The sequence below is a fragment of the Lolium rigidum genome, chromosome 6 (assembly GCF_022539505.1).
Source record: "Lolium rigidum isolate FL_2022 chromosome 6, APGP_CSIRO_Lrig_0.1, whole genome shotgun sequence".
Taxonomy (NCBI): Eukaryota; Viridiplantae; Streptophyta; class Magnoliopsida; order Poales; family Poaceae; genus Lolium; species Lolium rigidum.
This window is the reverse complement of record NC_061513.1, coordinates 25,269,670-25,279,551: the sequence shown is the minus strand read 5'-3', so window position 1 is coordinate 25,279,551 and position 9,882 is coordinate 25,269,670. Positions and strand designations below refer to the sequence as shown.

General features: G+C 41.0%; 1 pseudogene; it reads left to right on the top strand.

Moving 5' to 3' along the window:
- Nucleotides 1-2,544: 2,544 nt before the first annotated feature.
- Nucleotides 2,545-9,476, top strand: LOC124662311 (annotated as a pseudogene).
- The last annotated feature ends 406 nt before the right edge of the window (nt 9,477-9,882 follow it).

Genomic DNA, 9,882 nt, shown 5'->3' with positions numbered 1-9,882 from the left:
CTTCAGGTGAAGCTACTCTCACCCTCTTGGAAGCAACTAAGAAAATTACTTGTTATTCTACTATGCTTCCATCCGAAATATTAAGTTCTGAAAATTGGTGCTGCAAACATGTACTATACTAATTTAGAAACAGACAACTTGCGTAAAGAAAACATTACAAACGATCTGGACATGTGTAGGATAATCAGAGCCAGCATACCGGGTATCTAATATTTGGGTTCATTGACTGTGAATAATTAATGGACATAGTATGGCTGGAGCTGTTGGTTATTTGGCTGTACCCAAAAAAAAATCCCCTTTCGTTCTATTGTTTTGCAAGCTCAGCTGTTGACTTATCTCTTTTTGTGAGGGATCTCACATCTACTTCTGCATGCTCCGTCACTTTAATCTACCAAAAAAAGTATTTTCCATGGCTCATTCCCACGATCCTACTTTTCTCCTTACCTACTGCAACTCCTGAAAGCTCTCCTGTTTTAGTTGCTACGTTCCAGTTCCACTCTTTGCATGTTGCATCCCATCAAATGTACTACCCTAGTTGAATTGATGGCGCTTTGATCTCCTAATTGTCTTTGAGCTCATCAAGGTCTGCTTGCCGATTCCTCTTTACTAGTTTCAGCTTTCTCGTTGACATTCCTTCGTCCAGTAAGAACATATTCTCCGTTGAAAGTCATTGTATGTCTCTAAAAGGTTTCTTTGGTTTATCAGCTGCCATTTCCTCTATATAAATAGATACTTTATTTTGTGTCGATAAAGAGTAATAAGTTTTATTCTAGGATATTGTTCGTTACTCATTCTAGTAATTAACTTCGCTGGTCTTACACGAAATAAGAAGAAATTTCAAATAATGAACTCTATTACACTTTTCTTCGATATATAATACGGAGTACCAAATAAGCTTTCTGTATTATTTCATATTTGCATATAGAATATGATTATTTGATTGTATGGTTGAATAAATTTATTCTTTGCATATAGAATATGATTTTTCTTTAAGTGTGAACAAAAGGACGAAAAGTTGAATAGAATTCCTCGTCTATTTTTTTCGGGGAGAATAGAATTCTTTCTTGTCTTATTTTTGTTCTGTAACTTGATCTTCTTCACTTCCTCTTTCCTTGATCATGTCTCAAAGGGAACATAAGGAACTTTTTTTGATTTCCTCTTGACAATATCCTCCTCTTCTTGAATTAACTTCTACATACGGAAAACTGTGTTGTTTTCCGATGAAACCTGCTCTTCTTGAAACAACTTTTGGAAATACTAGATGAGAGTGGATGTTGTACACCCACGCTAGATGTGGGTGTTTCCGTCACCGTACATTGTGCTTTGAGATTCGGATAAAAAGATGAGAGAAAAATGAATCTTTCCATCTACCATGTTGGGCACAAATCTCGAGAAATAAATGGACGGTAAGTAGTACACACTAATAATCTGTTTCTTCCCTTTCCCGTTGTTACAATGTTTATTATTTGAAATTTCTCAATTGCTCAGAATTCTGATTGGTGGTAGCTGAAGTTATTTGCTAGGTCTTTCACGATGCGGAATCTATTTAATTTTCTGTCCTATCAGCATGTAGCTCTCATTTTTTTCTTACTGTTCATAACACATATAACTAAATCTAGTGCTCTTGGTTGATTTTATGAGTATTTGAAATGTCAAAACCTACACTTGATTTGTCACTGATGTGTTTCTTTTATTTATGATAAAATTTATTGTCAGGGCAGTTTTTCTTGGCATATTTGTAACTGGAACACAACAATTATCTTGCAGCAATTTGCTTTTCGCTAAATTGGTCGCAAAAGTTCTGACCAACCTCATTCGAAAAAAAAATATGACCAACGCTCTTAGAGCAACTCCAATAGATAGCCGGTTGTTGGCTATAAGCAAGATGTCATGTCATCTATAGTCAACATGTAGTCAACAAGTACAATGGATGGCTATAAAAATATACTACTTTTTCAATGGATGACCCACCTTTCATTCACACACCTTGCCTAGGAGCACGTGCCAGAGCTAGCTCTTGCATAAGAGCCCACTCACATTCTCTCTCCTCTTCTCTCTCATCCAACTAGACACAAATATATTATTTTAATCCTTGTATCCAACTGACTTGCTCTTAGAGCAATTCCAATAGTATAGCCAACTATTGGCTATAACAAGATGTCATATCATTTGTAGTCATCATATAGCTAACATGTACAATAGTTGGCTATAAGAATGTAGTACTTTACTAATATATGGCCCACCTTTCACTCTCACAAGGTGCCTTGAAGAGCGCGTGCAAGAGATGGCTATTGCATAGTAGCTCACCTTCCTTCTCTCTCCTCTTCTCTCTCCTCCAACTCATCTAAAATATATTATTTAATGTTTTATAGTCAGCTGACTGGACTCTATTGTACTTGCTCTTACCGGGCCAGACGGTGGTTAAGTTTTTTATTCGACAAGCAAGAGACAAACTGGAACCAACTGAATAAGCTCAGAGTCCCTGTACTGTCGGGAAAAAACATCCCAGATGCGGAGAGTCCATGCGCGCTACTTACTCGCGCCATGTCGCCGTCGCTGCCGCAGGCACGGTCGCCCCAGCCCCATGCCACCGGCCTGGTCAGCGGAAGATACGAGAGGAAGGCGGTGGGGAGGAAGGGAGAAATTACCCAGCGGCGGCATGCCGGCATTAGTGATTGCTGGAACGAGCTGAAGTAGGGAGGAGCATTGATCTTCACCACCCATCTGCCTCCGCACCAATTGTTCCTCTGGTCGCAGCCGCTCGCCATTCCGTTTACCAAGGAAATGGTCGGGGCTTGACCGACGCCAATCCAGTAAGCCAATGGTGTGGTGTCGCCGTGCTGCTCTACCGTGCACCGTTGTATGCATGCTAACTGTTCGACGATTTTACTCATCCTCATTCTGAGTGTTTCTGTGAGTCTATGGGCCTTATTTTGCAGGCTTTGTGGACAGAAAACGCAGGATGTTTGAAAATATCGAGCAGTTCCAGCTTCAAACTGGCTCTACCTTCCATCAAGCTGTTTCTCCTGGACTTTCTCACTTTCAGGTGAAATTATTTCCTCCTCTTGGAAGCAACTAGTAATTCTTTCTTGTGCTCATGAATTGCTTGTTATTCTCCCTATGGTTGGCCTTCAGAAATGTATGTAAGGCTGCACTAATCTATATACAAACAACTTGTGTAACGACCTGGACATCTAAGGGATAATCAGAGCAATATGCTGGCTATGTGAATCTTTAGGTTCATTGAACGTGATAGACCTGGTACAGTGGAATTTGCATAAACAAATAGTGGGAGTACCTAGCAGTGCTTGACAAACAGGCCAATATGTGTTTCTTAATATGGGGATGTGACTTCATATTTTGCCGTATGTTCTCGATTGACTAGGCCAAAGATTGAGACACCGGATGAATAGGATTTGCTTGCTGCTAGCCGTCCGAATTATATATTTCACTGCACCCACTATAAATTATTGGACACTCATATAATGTTCCAAGTACTAGAGTTGTTGGATATACTCAACTTCTACCCAATCTTCTCTTGTTTTGCATCTGTACTGTTGACTAATCTCTCCCTTACAATGGGTCTCACATCCACTTCTCCAAACTGCATCGTTTTTGTCTGCAACAAATAGATCTCTTCACTTCATCTCTCTATACAAGGGATCATTACCACAATCCTGCTTGCCTATTGCGACTTCTGAAAGCTGTCCTTTTTGAGTTGTCGCTGCATTCCGGTTCACTACTGCATCCTGTCAAATGTACTACTCCTAGAATTATTGTGCTTTGCTCTCCTGTTTGTTTAGGAACTCATTAAATTCTAATTGCTTGCTACCAGTCATTTGTGTGCTTGTGCACCTTTTCCCCATTGCAACACCCTCATCGCCTGAGAATATATATCCATTTTAAGTCATTTTCCATCTGTAAAAGGATTCTTTTGTTTGTCAGTTCATATGTCCTCTGTATAAACATAGAGTTTATTGTGTGCCGGCAAAAGGTTTTTTCCTAGGATTAAAAAAAGTACCTATCTTTAATTGTTCTACTTGAAATTGCTGATCTTGTAAAAGTATACAAAAAAATCAAACTGTAAACATTGTGGCACTTTTCTTCTATGTTGATAGTACCAGGCTAAGTTTTCTGTGTTCTTTCATCTTTTTGCACCCAGAATATGATTTTTGATTAAGCAGATTTAGTTTCATCTTTACTGTTCTATTTCAGAGAGCAACAAAAACCAAATAATTCATTGTTGTCATATTTTCATTCTGTAACTTGATATTCTCCACTTCTAATTTCCTTGATACAGTCTCCAAGGTAACATAAGGAGTTATTCGATTTCCTGTGATAAAGCACGTTCTTCTCGAAGATACCTCTAGAAAGAGAAATTGCTTCACCGTAAACCCTGGTCTTCTTGAAGCAATTCCTGGGAACAGGGGAATCAAAGTAAGTACTCATCAAATAATATTTGCCCCCCTTTCCCATGGTATAATGTTTTGTTTGTTCTAATTTGTCAGTATTCTGCATATATCCAGAACAGAGTGGATTTTTTACACACACGCATGGGTGTGGGTGTGTTCTGTACCGTCGATTTATTCTTCCAGACTCCCACTCACCGTGGTAGATGGAAAGATAGCTCTCTCTCTCTCTCTCTCTCTCTCTCTCTCTCTCTCTCTCTCTCTCTCTCTCTCTCTCTATCGAAATCTCAAAGCATGGGTGTGCGTGTTTCCGTCGCCGTCCGTTTTGCTTTGAGATTTGGATAAAGGGAGGAGAGAGAGAGATATCTTTCCATCTACCACGGTGAGTGCGAGTCCGGAAGAATAAATCGACGGTAAAGAACACACCCACACCCATGCGTGTGTGTACAAAATCCACTCTCAGAATCCAGAATTCCAATTGTGTGGTAGCTGAAGTCATATACTATGTTTCTCACGTTGAGCATGGAATCTATTTATTTCTTGTTCTGTCATCAGATAATTTTTTTCTTACTGTCGATGAACTCCTGAACAGGAATAAGTAAATCTAATGATTGTGCTTGCTTTTGTGAGTTTTCAAAATGTCAAAACCTCCACTTCATTTGTTACTGATGTTTTGTTTTCTATTTCTGATAAATTTATTGACCTGAAAAAATTTTCTTGGCATAGTGATAACGGGGACACACCAATTTTCTTGCAGTAATTTGCTTGTGTTTTTCTTTAAATTGTCAGCAACAATGCCGGCCAGCCTGGGTAGTTGGTTTGGTCCTACTATCAGCACAGTCATAAATCCAATCAAAGATATTTTCTTCGCACAAGTACTATATTGTTTCAACACTGCAAAAAATGTGAGAGATCATGAAAGGGTTACTAAGACTTTGAGTGGAAAACGAGATGGTGTCCAAGGTGAGATCGATGATGGCAGCCAGAGTGGCTTGACATCAACAAAAGAAGCAGATCGTTGGCTGAAAAGGGTGGATGAAGCTATATCTGAAGAAATGAAAAACCGTGAACGATATAACCAGAGAAAAAGGTTTTTCAAATGTTGCTCCCCAAATTGCTGGGCAAACTACAAAATCAGTAAGCGGGCAGCTAAGAAGTTGCGCGATGTGAACGAATGTGTCAGCAGTATACCCAGTAATGCTACGGCCAAACGACTGCCACCTTCTGTTGTAGATATCCCCATCCAGTCTGTTCAACTACCACATCTAGAGAGCTTTCTCGTGGAAGCTTGCCAGTGCATTAAGAATGATCCGGTCGGAATGATTGGAATATGGGGTCCAGATGGAGTTGGAAACACAAACCTTCTCAAGAAGATCAATAACTCATTTGTTGGAGATTCTTCCTTTGATTTTGTTATTTTTGTTACAGCTTCCAGAGATTGCTCAGTGGAAAAGATTCAAGCTGAAATAATACAGAGGCTCGAAATAAGACATGATGCCTATGTGTCAGCTCAAACCAGCAAGATATCTGAATTACTCAGGACAGGAAGTTTTCTTGTCTTGGTGGATGACCTTCTTGAGAAGTTAGACCTTCCAGCAGTTGGCATTCCATATCCTCTCGGAATTACAGATCAATTTAGGAGGAAAGTGGTAATCACGTCACGATTGGAAATTGTATGTAATCAAATGGATGTGAATAAATGCATAGCAGTGCCTGGTTTGGAAGAGAGAGAAGCACTTCAGCTATTTGAACAAACTGTTGGCCAGGAAGACATTTATTCTGATCCCCACATTGGATCCCTGGCAAAGGATCTCGTAAAGGAACTAATAGATGTACCATCAGACTTGATACATTTTGGGAAGCTAATGTTAGGTAAAAGAGATCCAGGGCAGTGGGAAAAGACCATTCATTCAGTAAAGAAATCGAACCTTCAAAACAAAGATCCAAGTTTGGTAAGTGTATACATAAAAACTGAAATTTAGTTAGGCATTTATATCTAGTCCTAATGCCATTTTTAATACCAATTAACATGTGATTTTTGTGTGTCTTGAAGACAGCAAGGACTTTGAGAAATCTCGAGGATGCCACCAACAGCTTGCTTGCAAGGAGAAACGATGTTTGTCACAGGATTGAGGCTGCCGAGCGGACGGGCATGAAATCCACAAATGAGGTGTACGGATGGCTTGAAAAGGTTTCTAACATCGATTCTGACGCACAGGTTATCCTTGATGGTTACAAGTTGAATAAAGATGTTACCAAGGAGGCAGGTGAGAAGCTTTCTGAGGTCCAAGAATGTCTCAGGGCTTGTCCCGATAATGATAATATCGCACTCGTGTCAGTGCCACCTCCTGCCCAAGAGGTACCTGGTCCATCTATGTCTGCCGAGAACCATAACCTTCAAAAGGCTCTCCAGTTCATTGAGGATGATCCCGTGGGGATGGTTGGAATATGGGGTCAAGGTGGAGTTGGGAAAACATATCTTCTGAATAGTATCAATAACTCAGTTGCTGCTGCTGGTGACATGTCAGTTAATGTTATCTTTGTGACGGCTTCCAGGGGATGTTCAGTGCAAACTATCCAAGGAGAAATTCTTCTGAAGCTCGGAATGAAAGGAGGTGGTACTGTGGAATCTCAGCGCCAAATTATTTATGAATTCCTAAAAAAGAGAAGCTTTCTTATACTGTTGGATGACCTTTGGGAGCAAATTGATCTGCAAGCAGTTGGTGTACCATATCCCCTTGGAGTTGTAAACCAACTAAAGAGAAAAGTGATTCTCACAACAAGATTAAGAAGAGTTTGTGGTGAAATGGAGGTGAGGGAAGAGCTAAAAGTTGCTTGTTTGCAGGAGGATGACGCTTGGAAGTTATTCAAAGAAAAGGTTGGTCCGGAAACTCTTTTTTTAGGTTCTCCTATCGAAGCCCTTGCAAGAGAACTTGTGACAGAACTGAAGGGTTTGCCATTAGCTTTGATAGTTGTTGGAAGGGCAATGTATAAGAAAACTGAATCGTTTGAATGGAAATATGCCATCGAGCAAATGCAACAGTCATGCCGCCATGAGGATGACCCCTTGCCTATGAAAAAGGTCTTCAGACAACTCAAGTTCAGTTTTGATAGTTTACGAAATGATACCTTAAGACACTGTTTCTTGACTTGCGCACTGTGGCCAGAGGATTGGGAGATAATGAAAGCTGACCTCGCTCAATGCTGGATTGGCTTAGGTCTAGTGGATGGTGGTATACGAAGTTCCTACACAAAAGCATATAGTCTAATGGGTGACCTTAGAGATGCATGTCTATTAGAGAACCGGGGAAATTGGTATGGTTTTGTGAAAGTGCATGATGTGATTCGTGATATGGCTTTATGGATCTCTTGCGGCTGCGGTGAGAACAATAATAAGTGGTTTGTTCGTGCAAAGGTTGGTAGAGAAGAAAATTTTAGCATCCCTTGGAGCCAAGTTGAGTACATTTCATTGATGTTGAATGAGATGAGGAAACTTCCTCCCTTTGGCCTTGATCGTTTGCCCTGTGAAACTGAGGATGTTATGCCTTCAGAATAACTATTTTGAGGGAAGCATAGCTGAAACAATCAAGAACTTCACTTCACTGACATATCTGGATCTGAGGTCGAACCTTCTCAAGAACATACCTGACGAATTATGTTCCTTGGTAAACTTGGAGTACCTCGATTTGTCACATAATCCTGACATATACCAATTGCCGTACTGCTTCAGAAGCCTCGTTAAGCTCAAGTTCTTGTACCTACTGTGCACTGACATACGAATAATACCGGATGGGATCATATCTAACCTTAAAGCATTGCAAGTAATAGACTTGAGGTCTTGGCGGGCATATCATGGAGGAGGCTCTTTGAACTATAACCCTACACTTTTCCAAGAATTTGGCACCTTAGATCAGTTGAAATCGGTTGGCATTGAGGCTGATGGTTTTACTGAGTATGAATCACTAAGAGATGCCAGTAACCTCCCTATCAGGTCTTTAATCCTGGGGAGTTTCAAAGAAACAGATGGGTTCTGTCTCTCTGACATCCTTTCAGCTGATTTTGCACGATGCACCTTGTATGAATTAGAAATTATACAGAGCAACATTGAACAGATAACAGTAAGACAAGAACCAAACTACCGGTTTCCTACTCTCAGTAAGCTCTCCCTGTGGTTTTTAGTAAAGTTGAAAGAGATCACGTGGGTGGGAAGACCTCCGTCATCTGTATTTCCAACTCTCACTTGTTTTGATGTGAATAGCTGCACCAAGCTAGAGCACCTCTCCTGGGTGATGTACTTGCCTTGCCTTGAGCAGCTCGAGGCACGATTCTGCAACAATATGAAGGAAGCATTTCTGACGACAGGTCACCAAGGTGAAATCATGAGCATGGATCAAGAGAATCCAAGGGCATTTCCTTGCCTGAAGCATCTGTGCCTTTCGGACAATGCTAAGTTGGTCACCATTTGCGGTCCCCACGTGACGTTCCCGTCCCTGGAAGAGCTGGTGCTCACGAAATCTCCAGAGTTGATGAGTCTCCCTTTCAAGACGGACAGCATACCACTGAAGCTGCAGGAACTAAGGGTTGATAATATTGAATGCTGGGACCGATTGCAATGTGAAGACAGTGTCAAATCTTTCCTGCAGCGCACTCTTAAGTTTGGTCATGAGACTGAAATGTCATGAGCAGTCCCTTCATTCCGTATTGCCACAGGGAACAAGGCGTACACATGCTAGCTACAAGGTACGCAATATCATAATTTCCAGCATATATGTATAAACAGGAAGGATATTCAATTGTAACATTGTTTCGTCTGAAAGTATGCAGAAGAGGTTGCGGCTTTAAGTATGTAAAATGCAGTTCTGATTTTGTACTCTAGATGTGTGTCATGTTAACTGTTGTACGGTTGAGGTTTCAGGCTGGGTGCATTTGCAAAGCTCTGTCTGAAGCCAACGGTGCAGCGAGGACTGGAATTCTGAAGTTACATTCTAGATTCCAGATGGAAGCTGGGAGGAGACATGTTTTTCATTCATGCTCCTGGACCCTGACCTTGATGGCGCTTTGTGTCTTATTCTCCTGTATGAACATATATAACTATATAAGAAACCTGGTGGCGGAGGATGTGGTTCTCGATTATCGAACAATTAATAGATCTTGTCTAAGAGTGTTATCATGTTTATACATATCATGCTTGAAAATGCTTGTATTGCCATTTCCTGTAGGGAATTTTATTTGATCAGTGTATTGAAGTGCTGAAAAACATGATGGTCTCGGAACGATCCTTTATTTGTCGCCCCCTCTCTCGGTGGCATCTGCAATGCATCGCGTTGCGTGTCCACTGGCTCTGGTACCACCGAGCCTGCCAGATAAACCCTGGCGAGGCTTTGCCGATTCGCTCTGATGATGTTGCTCGCTGCAGTCCTCTCGGAACATTTGGCACTGTCAGCGATTCTGCAAGATTTCCACATAAGGCTCG